Below are 9,862 nucleotides of genomic sequence, written 5' to 3' on the forward strand. Positions count from 1 at the left end.
GTGGACTGAGCCTGAAAGGCAGGTGTGATTTTCTGAAGTAAACTTCCTTTTTAGCTGTACAAACTTTGGATGGGCCAAGTTAGTGGAGAAGTCCTGAGTTAAATGCTCTACTGTTTTGTTGTTAGCCTTTCACTTGGTAAAGCTTTGGTTTTAGCCCATATTGAATGGGCTTGAGTGTGAGGGTGTGCTGGGGGTGCCATCCAATCACATGTGTTTTGCGGTGTGAATGCAGAAATATTCTTGATAGACAGGTGGTACCGGACGTGTCTGATGACGAGGAGGGGTTTGGTACTCCACTTACTGAGCACACTAATGGATTCCCTAGTTCATCCCTTCATGCTCTACACATCTTGGTGTCTCCTACAAAACATCAAGAGTTTTTCTAGACAGAAATCACAGGGCTACTAATGTCATCTTTGCCATATTGAAAAATGTCCATTCAGTTCTGGATCCCTGCACAAACTAATGCAATACTTTTTGTATAATGAAATATCTAGTTAACTCATTGCAATAGAACTGCGTTCAGTAATAATCAAATCTGTGGGAGTGTACCAGTAGCACAGTGCTGATTTCCAAAAGTAAACATTACATAAGGAATCCTGACATTGACTTAAGATCAAGGGACTGCCATAGTTCTAGGGATACTTAAAATAACATCAAGTCAGGTGTTATATTATCTTCCCTCCAAAAGGTTGATTTTGACTGTCAGAAAACACAACCATTGCATTTTTTTCTGTCGACGGTACTCACCTCTGAGACTTTCCTTGGTGTGGGAAATAGATGTGAGTCTAAGTGATATGAAGCTGTATTTTCTTTCTGTCCCAAAGTGTAGGGTTTTCTGAAGTACTGAAACAGTACAGAAGTGCTAAAACAGCATAGGTGTTTCTGAAGAAGTTTCACAGATCTCATCGCTATCTTTGCTCTATCTGCAGTTCTCTTGTAATGCTATTGAACTATTCCAGTAGCCTTAATACGTTCAGATATGAGTATGAGGAAAGAATGCTGATCCTCATGATGAACTGAGCACCTAAAATATAAGTAGCAGTGTGGTTAGTGAAGCTTTGCCTGTTTTAATATGCTTGTTCACTTTACCTGTGCTTAGCTCAGAAGGGCGTTCTGCATATCTGTTCATTAAAGGCATTTGCATCTTTTCAATTACTTTCCTTGAATGTAAACTGTTGGTGTAAAATGTTGCCCACCTTTGAATAATCAAAAGGTAAATTACCATTTAAAGTATAAATTAAAAGATCATTAAGGCTTGGGAGTGCAGTACTTCAAAGTTAGGGGACTCAGAATTGAGGTTTTCCAGGCAATTAATTCACCCTCTCCTTAGTCCCTACTCTTCTGTACATGCATTATAATACTAATCTTAATTACACATGTTTATGTGTGTGCACACACTCATACACACATTTACATCTGGCTCCTAGCCAGTGGTTCCCATTGCTTCCAACTTGTCTTTGTGCCCACCTTGCCCTGTATCCTTCCACGTCCATGTCAGGTAACCTCCTTCGTCCCAAGCAGGCTGAGCGAGGGGCAGCAGGAGGTCCCTTGGGAGACACCAGCAGCCGAGCTGAGCTGCTGTGCCACACCACAGTGGCCCTGAGGGTGAGGAGCAGGATCACATCTGGCCAGCTGCAGCCCCCAAGCCTCACAGGGGTGGTGCATGCTGCCCAGGGGCTCTGCAAGCAGCGGAGCTGCTAAACTGCACCGAGCCTCTGGTACTCCTGTGCCAAATGAAACGCTCAGGGGGCACGGCTTGGCCAAATTTACGTGGATCTTCATAGGAACAAGAGCCACAAATGACACTGCTGTGTAAAATTTCAAGTCCCTGATCCACAGCACAGAGGCAAGAGAGTTTCTTAATGGAAAGCGATGTAAAAATATTTTAACTGGGTATCCTGGCTTAAGACCAAGTGACAGTGTGGAGACTAAACGGATTTTTAATCACAGGTATATGCAATGCAAAACAAAAAGTCAGTTAAAGTTCACAGACTCATGCTACTAGCTATGCTAACTAGACCTACCAGGGCAGGGAGAAACTAGTTTTCCTCAACCTCATTCTCAGAAAGGGCTGAACCGTTTTTGCTACTTTTTTTTTTCTTCGACATTTCTCTTTATTTGTTTTCCAGTCTAGAGTGTGTGCTCTAGTCATTCTTCTACCTGTGGTTAATGTTATTCAAAGAAGACACACTCTAACTGAAACTTTGAGTTCCCTGCCGCTAATCCAGTACCACCTTGCTTGTCTGAGAATCCTGAAAATACTCAAAATAAACATGTTTTTAAAGATGGACAAGGCTGCTTTTCTAAAACAAATGAGATCAAGAAAAAGAAATCTTTCCTAAGAAGAGTCTGGTTTTTCATCAGAAGTTTGCATATAGCCAGCTACCCTGAAATGTGCTGATAATTTAAGTAAATATTTTTCTACTGAAGAATATTCACCAGGTACATTTTTGGCTGAATATCAGAAATTTTGGGGCAGGGTAGGGTTGTGCAAGTCACATATGAAGATCAAAATGGTCCACTCTTCCCTGTATGTAGAAGGAACACGTGGCTGAAGTGTCATGTCTGGAGTACAAGTTCTGATTTTTTCCAAATCTTAGCAGTAACTTGCTGAAGCCTAAAACAACCAGGGCTCGGGCTATCCATGTTTCGTAATATTCTTAGCAGCTAATAACTAATCTGTGTGTGCTTTTTCACACAACCTTGATGAACAATTCTGAGCAATAAAGCTGTGTAATAAATTAGATCAGTCCCAACAAAAACGCAACAGTTGTGCAGCTCTGCAAGCCATGGATTCCCAGATACCTGAACCACAATGGGAGTCCAAACATTGACAGGATGTCCTGGAGCCCTTGATTTTTTCAGTCAAACTTTCTAAATCCTGCTGAAGAAGATGGCTGCGACACAAGTTGACCAAGCATGTTGTCCAATGAGCATGGACAGCTGTCGTTTTAAACAATGACAGCCATTGTTAGGTCAATTTTAAAGTAGGTCCTTAAAGTTAATGTGATTATGCAAATGTTGTCCTAACTACCATGGCTGTCTTATATCCTTCACAAATGACTGCATTGTCACTTTTCATTACATGCATACAGTTCCTGGTGGTTTGGTGGTATCATTGTGTCTCTCGGAAATGGGCCATGTAAAGGCCATTCACTGTTGGCACTGCATTGTGCGTTTCCCCAAGCAGACCAACCTTGACCCACAAATGAGGGTGGTAGGGGTTTTCAGGCCAAAACCTGCGTGTGTTATTCACATGATTACTCCCATTGACTTGGCTGGCCACTCTTGCATCAGGCATGCAATAATTAGGTTAAAACATGGTTGTGAAATGAAGTCCAGACCACTCTAAGCTGCAGTGTATCTGGACAAACCTCTGGCAGCCTAACATCTAACATAAATGGCTTTGTGTGAAATCACTTGCATCATAAAGTAAAAAATTAATCCGTTATTCACTGGGGAAAAGAAAACACCTTGGACAACTCCAGTGTATGTTTTTCTCTGTGGTGTCTTTATTATTATCATTATTAATTTGATTTTAATCATGAAATACCCTTTTACAGAGATCTGTGATCACAAATGAGGAAGCTGAGAGATCTCAGGATCCATGTGTTCTGGAAGGTGGCAGATTTCAGACAACTCATCAGTTGGGGGACATGACTGATTTCAGACTCTTGGTTGCATTGCTTTCAATGAAAACCAGTGACTTGCAGTTTCAGTTCTCATCACAAACGATGTTCTCACAGCAACCTCTTGTTTGGATTGTATTCTTTTTTTCTGAGTAGGGAGTCTAATGTTTGTCTGAATTCTGTCTTTACGATTGCTGTTCTGATGGCCAGGAGACTCCATGACCCAAGAACATGATACACAACCTCTGATAGATTCAGACTGCTGGCTGAGATTTGGGCCTCCTCCGTAAAACACCCGTCCTTTATTTTTAGCAGGGTAAGTAAGTGTATATAGAGAGAGCATGCATGGATATATTTGCATGCACATACTTAGCATAAGTGGACATAAAGGAAAATCATCACCTCCTAGGGAAGTCAACACTCTGCTGACTGGCAGCAGCTCGCTCACCAATGCAAGCTACCTCAGGAGATTCAGGGACTCCGAAGCTGCAAGCGCAAGACATCTTGTTGCTCAGATGTGTTATTCTACATGCAACTTCTTGTAACATCCTCGTCATTGTAACACCTGAACATTGCTCCAGAACTAGGGTGGCCTGCCCTTTGCCAGCCTGTGTGCACAGCTAATAGAAAACCGTGAAGTCCAAATCTACCTGCACAGCAGTCAGGCCCTCCTTCTTCTCCAAAGCTCACTTCTACCAGGATGTTTGGGTTAGGATGTTAAAACCTGCTTTGGCACAGGAAAGCTGGAGTTGTAGGACCCTCAGCATCAGCTTCAAGAAAGTGCAGGAGCATCTGTGGGACATTGAGCCTTCTGGACAGCTTCCTGTGCTCTAGAAAAAAGCTGATTTCTGTTATTGGAAATCCTTTGACAAAAGTCAGTTATGGGTGTCAAAGAGGAAGGAAGAAGAGCTTGTACCACTCTGACAGTTAGGAAGGCAAACCAAGGTATCATTTAAAATTTCACATTCAATCCATTCAAGCTGTCACATAAAAACCTATTTGCTCCATTGATCAATTGGCAGAGAGGATGGTAACAGGTATTTTTTGGATGTCAGACAGACAGCATAGCAAACTTCAGAAGTGACAACTTAACAGCTGGGGGGGGGGGGGGGGGGGGCACAAAATCCAGCAGCTTATTTTAATCATCTTGTAAGCAAGTTTGTTGCTCTGCGATGCCTGTGGCAAGATGGCGGGGCAGGTGCGTGTGCCAGGTTGACTCCTCGCTTGTGGCGGTGGGGCTTTTTTTCGAGATCTGAAGAGTGGCTACGCGGGCGGGATGCAATGAAAGTCTGCGCTGGGACGCGATGGTTTGCAGAGCCGTGACGGAGGGGTGACTATCACATCGGTTCTGTAGCTTATCACCGTACGAACTGCCTTCGTATTTGTTACAGGTTTTCTGTTAGAGGATGTGGCCACAAATCAGAGGTTGGCGAGGAAAGGATTACTCTAACCTCTTTGATTAGAGAAAGTTAAGGGTGTGCCTGCGTCAGCGCTAGCTCAAGAGGTCTCCCCGTGGGTTGCTGCTCCTGGGGTGCCGCTGTGAGACCTTCATGGGGCACCAGGAGAACTCGGCCTTGTCCTGGACTGGTGGGCAGCTGCTGAGAAGGTGCCAAAGCTGAGCGTAAAGTGGGCCCTCCTGCCCATTCCAGGTGGGCCTCCAAGCCTGGGGCAAATCACCCCCAGCGAGAGGCTTTTGTGCATGGATGTGGCTTGACTGGAGGATGTTACCCGAGATACAGCCAGAGCTCGCTTTTCTGTGAAGATGATCCTGAAGCTGGAGGTAACAGGAGCATGGCTGTGAGTGCCTGGGGGCCTCTCCTGAGCGGGAGTGGCAGGGGCCCTTCTGCTGTGGGCAGGGAAACGATCCATGTCCTTACCCCTCGCAAGGTGTGGGCTCGGGCTGGCTGAGGTCATGGAGACCAGCAACACTTTTCAATCAATTTTCCGTGGGGTTTGGGCCAGACCCCATCAGGGGTGTGTGCCTTGGTGAAACGGAGCTGAGCCCAGCAGAAGCAGCTACGGGGGTGGAGGGTATGGCCAGGAGGATGCACAGAGCCAGAAGGAAAAGCCAAGTCTCATCTTTATTGCTTCACTGAGAGATGTTTTAGGCCTTTGACTGCAACACGCCGTGGCTGCTCCTCAGTTTCATTCTTAGGCGCGGGGAGGCTTGGCTGGGCAGGTAGGAGCCGTAACCCCGTGCCGATTTCCATTTCCCTGCCGGCAGCAGAGGCTCGCAGCGCCTTTATCTGCACAGGAAGGCTCAGCCGGCGCCTCTGAGGCCTCCTCCGCCTTGAGCTCGTAGGAACACAGATACCGAAAACCCATCGCTTAAATAGGCACGGCCTCCCTTCGCCTTCAGATAACTCCCATGCTGATGAGCGCTGATGAGAGAGTTAATGAAACATTAGAGGCAGCGGGGAGAGATAGGCGCGGGCAGGAAAGCACACCTGCAGGCACCCTTTCAAGGCTCTCTCGGGGCTGCCTTTATCGGGAGGGCCACAGCAGGCTCGCAGCTGGGCCGGCAGGAACCGGGAGATGCAGAGGTGGTCTCGATGGTTAGTGTAGAAACCTGCCCGGAGAGAGCTTCCTGAAACTTTCTTCTTCACCGTTTGACAGGGCTCCTCTGACAGATGTGTGCGCAGAGCGCATCTTGGAGCCAGAGTGATGAGTAGTAATTTAATCAAGTAGTAAAAGTTGTTTCCCCATGAAATGAAATGTCCTCGGGTGTGAGTCGAGCTAGTCTGTAAATGCGGATCCATGCAGTCTGAGAAGCGGAGGCTCTTTTAAAAAAAAAATTTTGAAAATCAGCAATTGTTCTGATACTCAAATGGATTGGAAAAGTGCCTTGCAGAAATGTCATGTATCAAGACTGCGATAAAACCAACAACCTGATCACAAATAATTTATGGAAAAATAATAGCAGAGTGAATACATTTTACAGCCCTTCACAATGAGCTGTATAACCACTGCCAGCTTGCAAACACAACTGAAGGCAGAAATTGGACCTCTGTGGTCCATCTTCATTATCTTACCCACATTAGTCACTGAAAGAAAAAAACAGTCACAGACTTCAGTGAAAACTGCTGAGACATTGAAATCGAGTTCAAAGAAAAGAGGCAAACAAAGGGAACAAGTGCATTTGGTCAGGAAAAATGACTTCTGTTTGAATGAAAACATTAGGCTGGTGACTGGAAGATGTGGCCAGCATCTTTCCCCACCCACCTAGGCAAAATGCCACCATTGCACCTGAGTAAGATCTGGGCTATTGACTAAATCCACCTGTCCTGGGGAACAAGGAGGCAGGCAAGACGCAGACCAGTGCCTCACAATTGTTCTTTCCTGAACTGAAATATTTTTGACCTGCTCTTTTCCATTTTTTTGATTTTTTTTTTTTGAAAAAAACATTTAAAATAGATTTCTAGGAACAAGGGCTTTTTCTGTCCTTTGCCATCATTCCTGCCTCAAATCAGAGCTAAGGTAGAAATACGATTACATGTGGCAGGGGTGAGAGGTGGTGATGATTATGACACTCCAATCATTACCCTAGAGAAACACCCTTTGTTTACGTGCCTGACGTGGCCTGTGTGGGCTTGAGGGAGGGCTGGTGGCCATTGACCTGGCTGGCCTGGATGACAATCGATCAAGACTGCAAATACTAAGGCAAAAAACTTTTCTTCTGGCGTTTTTGAAGGATCACTCTGCTACAGAATGTTCAATGCTGCGTTGTGCTTTACCGTCAGCAGACTTGCTATTTTGGCTCCTAACGACAAAGTCTGGCTCTTTCATTCAAGCTGCAATGTTTTTTCCCAAACCGATCCAAGCTCTGGCACTTTTTTGGTTTAGGCTTATAGCTGTCACATAGGTCAGACCTGTGGGAGTTGAACCCCTGGGACTCTCTGTATAGAGAATTAGACGGTCTAGCTGGGAAACACCTCACGCTCTGGTATTTTCCTTTATTTTTGCCCTGGCTCCTTTGCCTCTTCGTTTTTAATTAGTGGCACATGCTGAAATGATAATTTAAATTCTTTTCAGAAATCAAAAGAATTCCCACTGACAACATTATTAAGTTATAATTACAGTGAAGAAAAAATGTTAATAGGAATTTGAGCCAAATATCTACTCTCCATTAAATGAGAACTTGACTGAACCTGTTTTCCCTTCCTTTTGGTAGGTTATTCTAGGTTTAAACGCGTCAGGGGTGGCTATACACCTGCACAAAGGGCCACTGCAAGGCCAAGTAGCCATCGTCAAGACCATTTACAGGGACCTGTCTCGCGATAGGTCTCACCTGACCGAGGCTCAAGATGGAATTTAACAGGCAGGTAAGTCTTCTCTTGGACCTCTGAAAGGAAGACGTGTATTTCAGACGGAGAGAGGAACATGGTCACACAGGACATTTGTGTGAGAAAGACACGTAGGCGGTGGCACTTCGCTGCAAAGGAAACTTAGCGAGTATTGGTGGGGGAAAAAGAATCAGGTTCCTGGGCTACAGCATTCACACAAAGCCTCTTCCTTCGCTCACGCTGAGCGCCACATGCGTGCAGAAACATATGCAAATCAGCCTTAATCTATGGAGTGTTTTGCAATTTCAATGAAATGAGGGGAAAAAGAAACATTTTCCTCTGTATTAGCTCTAGGTGTGCCCATCAACAAGACAATTATTGCAATGGTTTTGCATGTTAAAAATGAGTTTTAAAGCAACCGAAGGTGTAGAGGGAAAAAACCCCAGACCTGATGGTGGGCACCTGCAGGGTGAGCCTCCGTGCTTCCCCGCACCGCCGAAACTCAGCCACGCTTTGTGTGCCTGCAGCTGGAGAGGGCTCCAGCTTTGCCTCGAAGACCTGTTGTAAGCTTGGTGTTTCTTTTTCCCTTTTTTTTTTTTTTTTTCCTTTTAAGCCGTAATGCGTTGCTTAAGCTGCGGCATGCCTCAAAGGCAGACCTTTCCCTCTTCTCACGTTGCACACCACCGAGTCCCGCAGTCCTCCCTCCCATCTTGCACAAGTGTTTTCACAGTGTGAGCCCGCAGCCTGTGCACAGGCAAGCGCTCCCGCAGGCTTCCCCTTCTCTGAAATCCATAGCCAGCGCTGGGGTCCTGCCCGCTGCGAAAATACCTCAGGGCTGGCTTTCCCCCGGCCCCCCAGCCCCAAACCGCACACGGTGGGGCGGATGGGAAACGTGGGCCAAACTTGGGAGGGGGCTGCTGCAGGCACCAGTTCCTTGCTCATGCGGGAAGTCAAAAGTACACGAGAAAGGATCTTGCAGAGGGTGGAGAAGGCCTTTTTGCTCCTCCCCTTCTGTGCACGGTGCGGCATGAGGGCCAGCACGTGGCTTGGGCTGGGAGGACTGGGCAGGCTGGTGGGGGAGGCTGGAAGGCACTTCTGGGGGCTCTCAGCCAATATGGGGTGGCTACACAAGCTTGGAAATGGGAATTATTTCCTTCACAGAGCTGAAGGCTGCTCTCAAGAATATCAGTCTGACTTTGAAGCACTTCCACCAACTTAAATTTCAACAAACAATTGATTTTCAGGCTACTAAATAATATGCAAGTTTTTTCCTGGCAGGTTGCATCTTTTTTCTCTTTTTTTGTGTTATTGGCAATTGCTTTTACTCCCTAGCATTCCTGGGGTTGAATGTCCTCAGCGCTTCTGCTGCACGAGACTGCAGGTCTGCCCAATTATTTGCTGTGCAGTGTAATGCAGCAGATTTCAAAGTATATCCTCACCTGTGGTTTCTTAAGACAAACGTGAAAAAATCTGTTCTACAGTATAGGAACTCCAGAATATTTTGCTCTTGTTCAGCTGGTTCCTGATCTGATGGTCTTAGACTAAGAACTACATTACCCAGGATGTTTGGCGACCAGCAGCTTTGCACAGAAGGTGCAGTAAGCCTCCCGCCGCCTGAGGCTGACCTGGACTTTGGTGTCACCAGAGATGTGCCTCGAGTCCACAACATGCTCAATACTCAGTGTTTCATGCTGTGCTCCTTCCACTTTCCCTAACCATCAATGAGAACCGGGGATGCTGAGGCTACCTATGGTGTGCAAAACTCTATTCCTTACTTATCTAAGTGTGCTGGAAAAACACTTCTTGGCTTGATTGTTGCCCATAACAACACCGCCAAAACACTAAAGACAAACAAGATTAGGAGACCATGCGGGTTTAAGTAAAAAAGAACACACTTTATTTATCTACAAGGCAGTACATTGTTGTATAAAAAATTAAGTGCAGATG

This window comes from Opisthocomus hoazin, chromosome 2, assembly GCF_030867145.1.
Source record: "Opisthocomus hoazin isolate bOpiHoa1 chromosome 2, bOpiHoa1.hap1, whole genome shotgun sequence".
In the NCBI taxonomy this organism is placed as follows: domain Eukaryota; kingdom Metazoa; phylum Chordata; class Aves; order Opisthocomiformes; family Opisthocomidae; genus Opisthocomus; species Opisthocomus hoazin.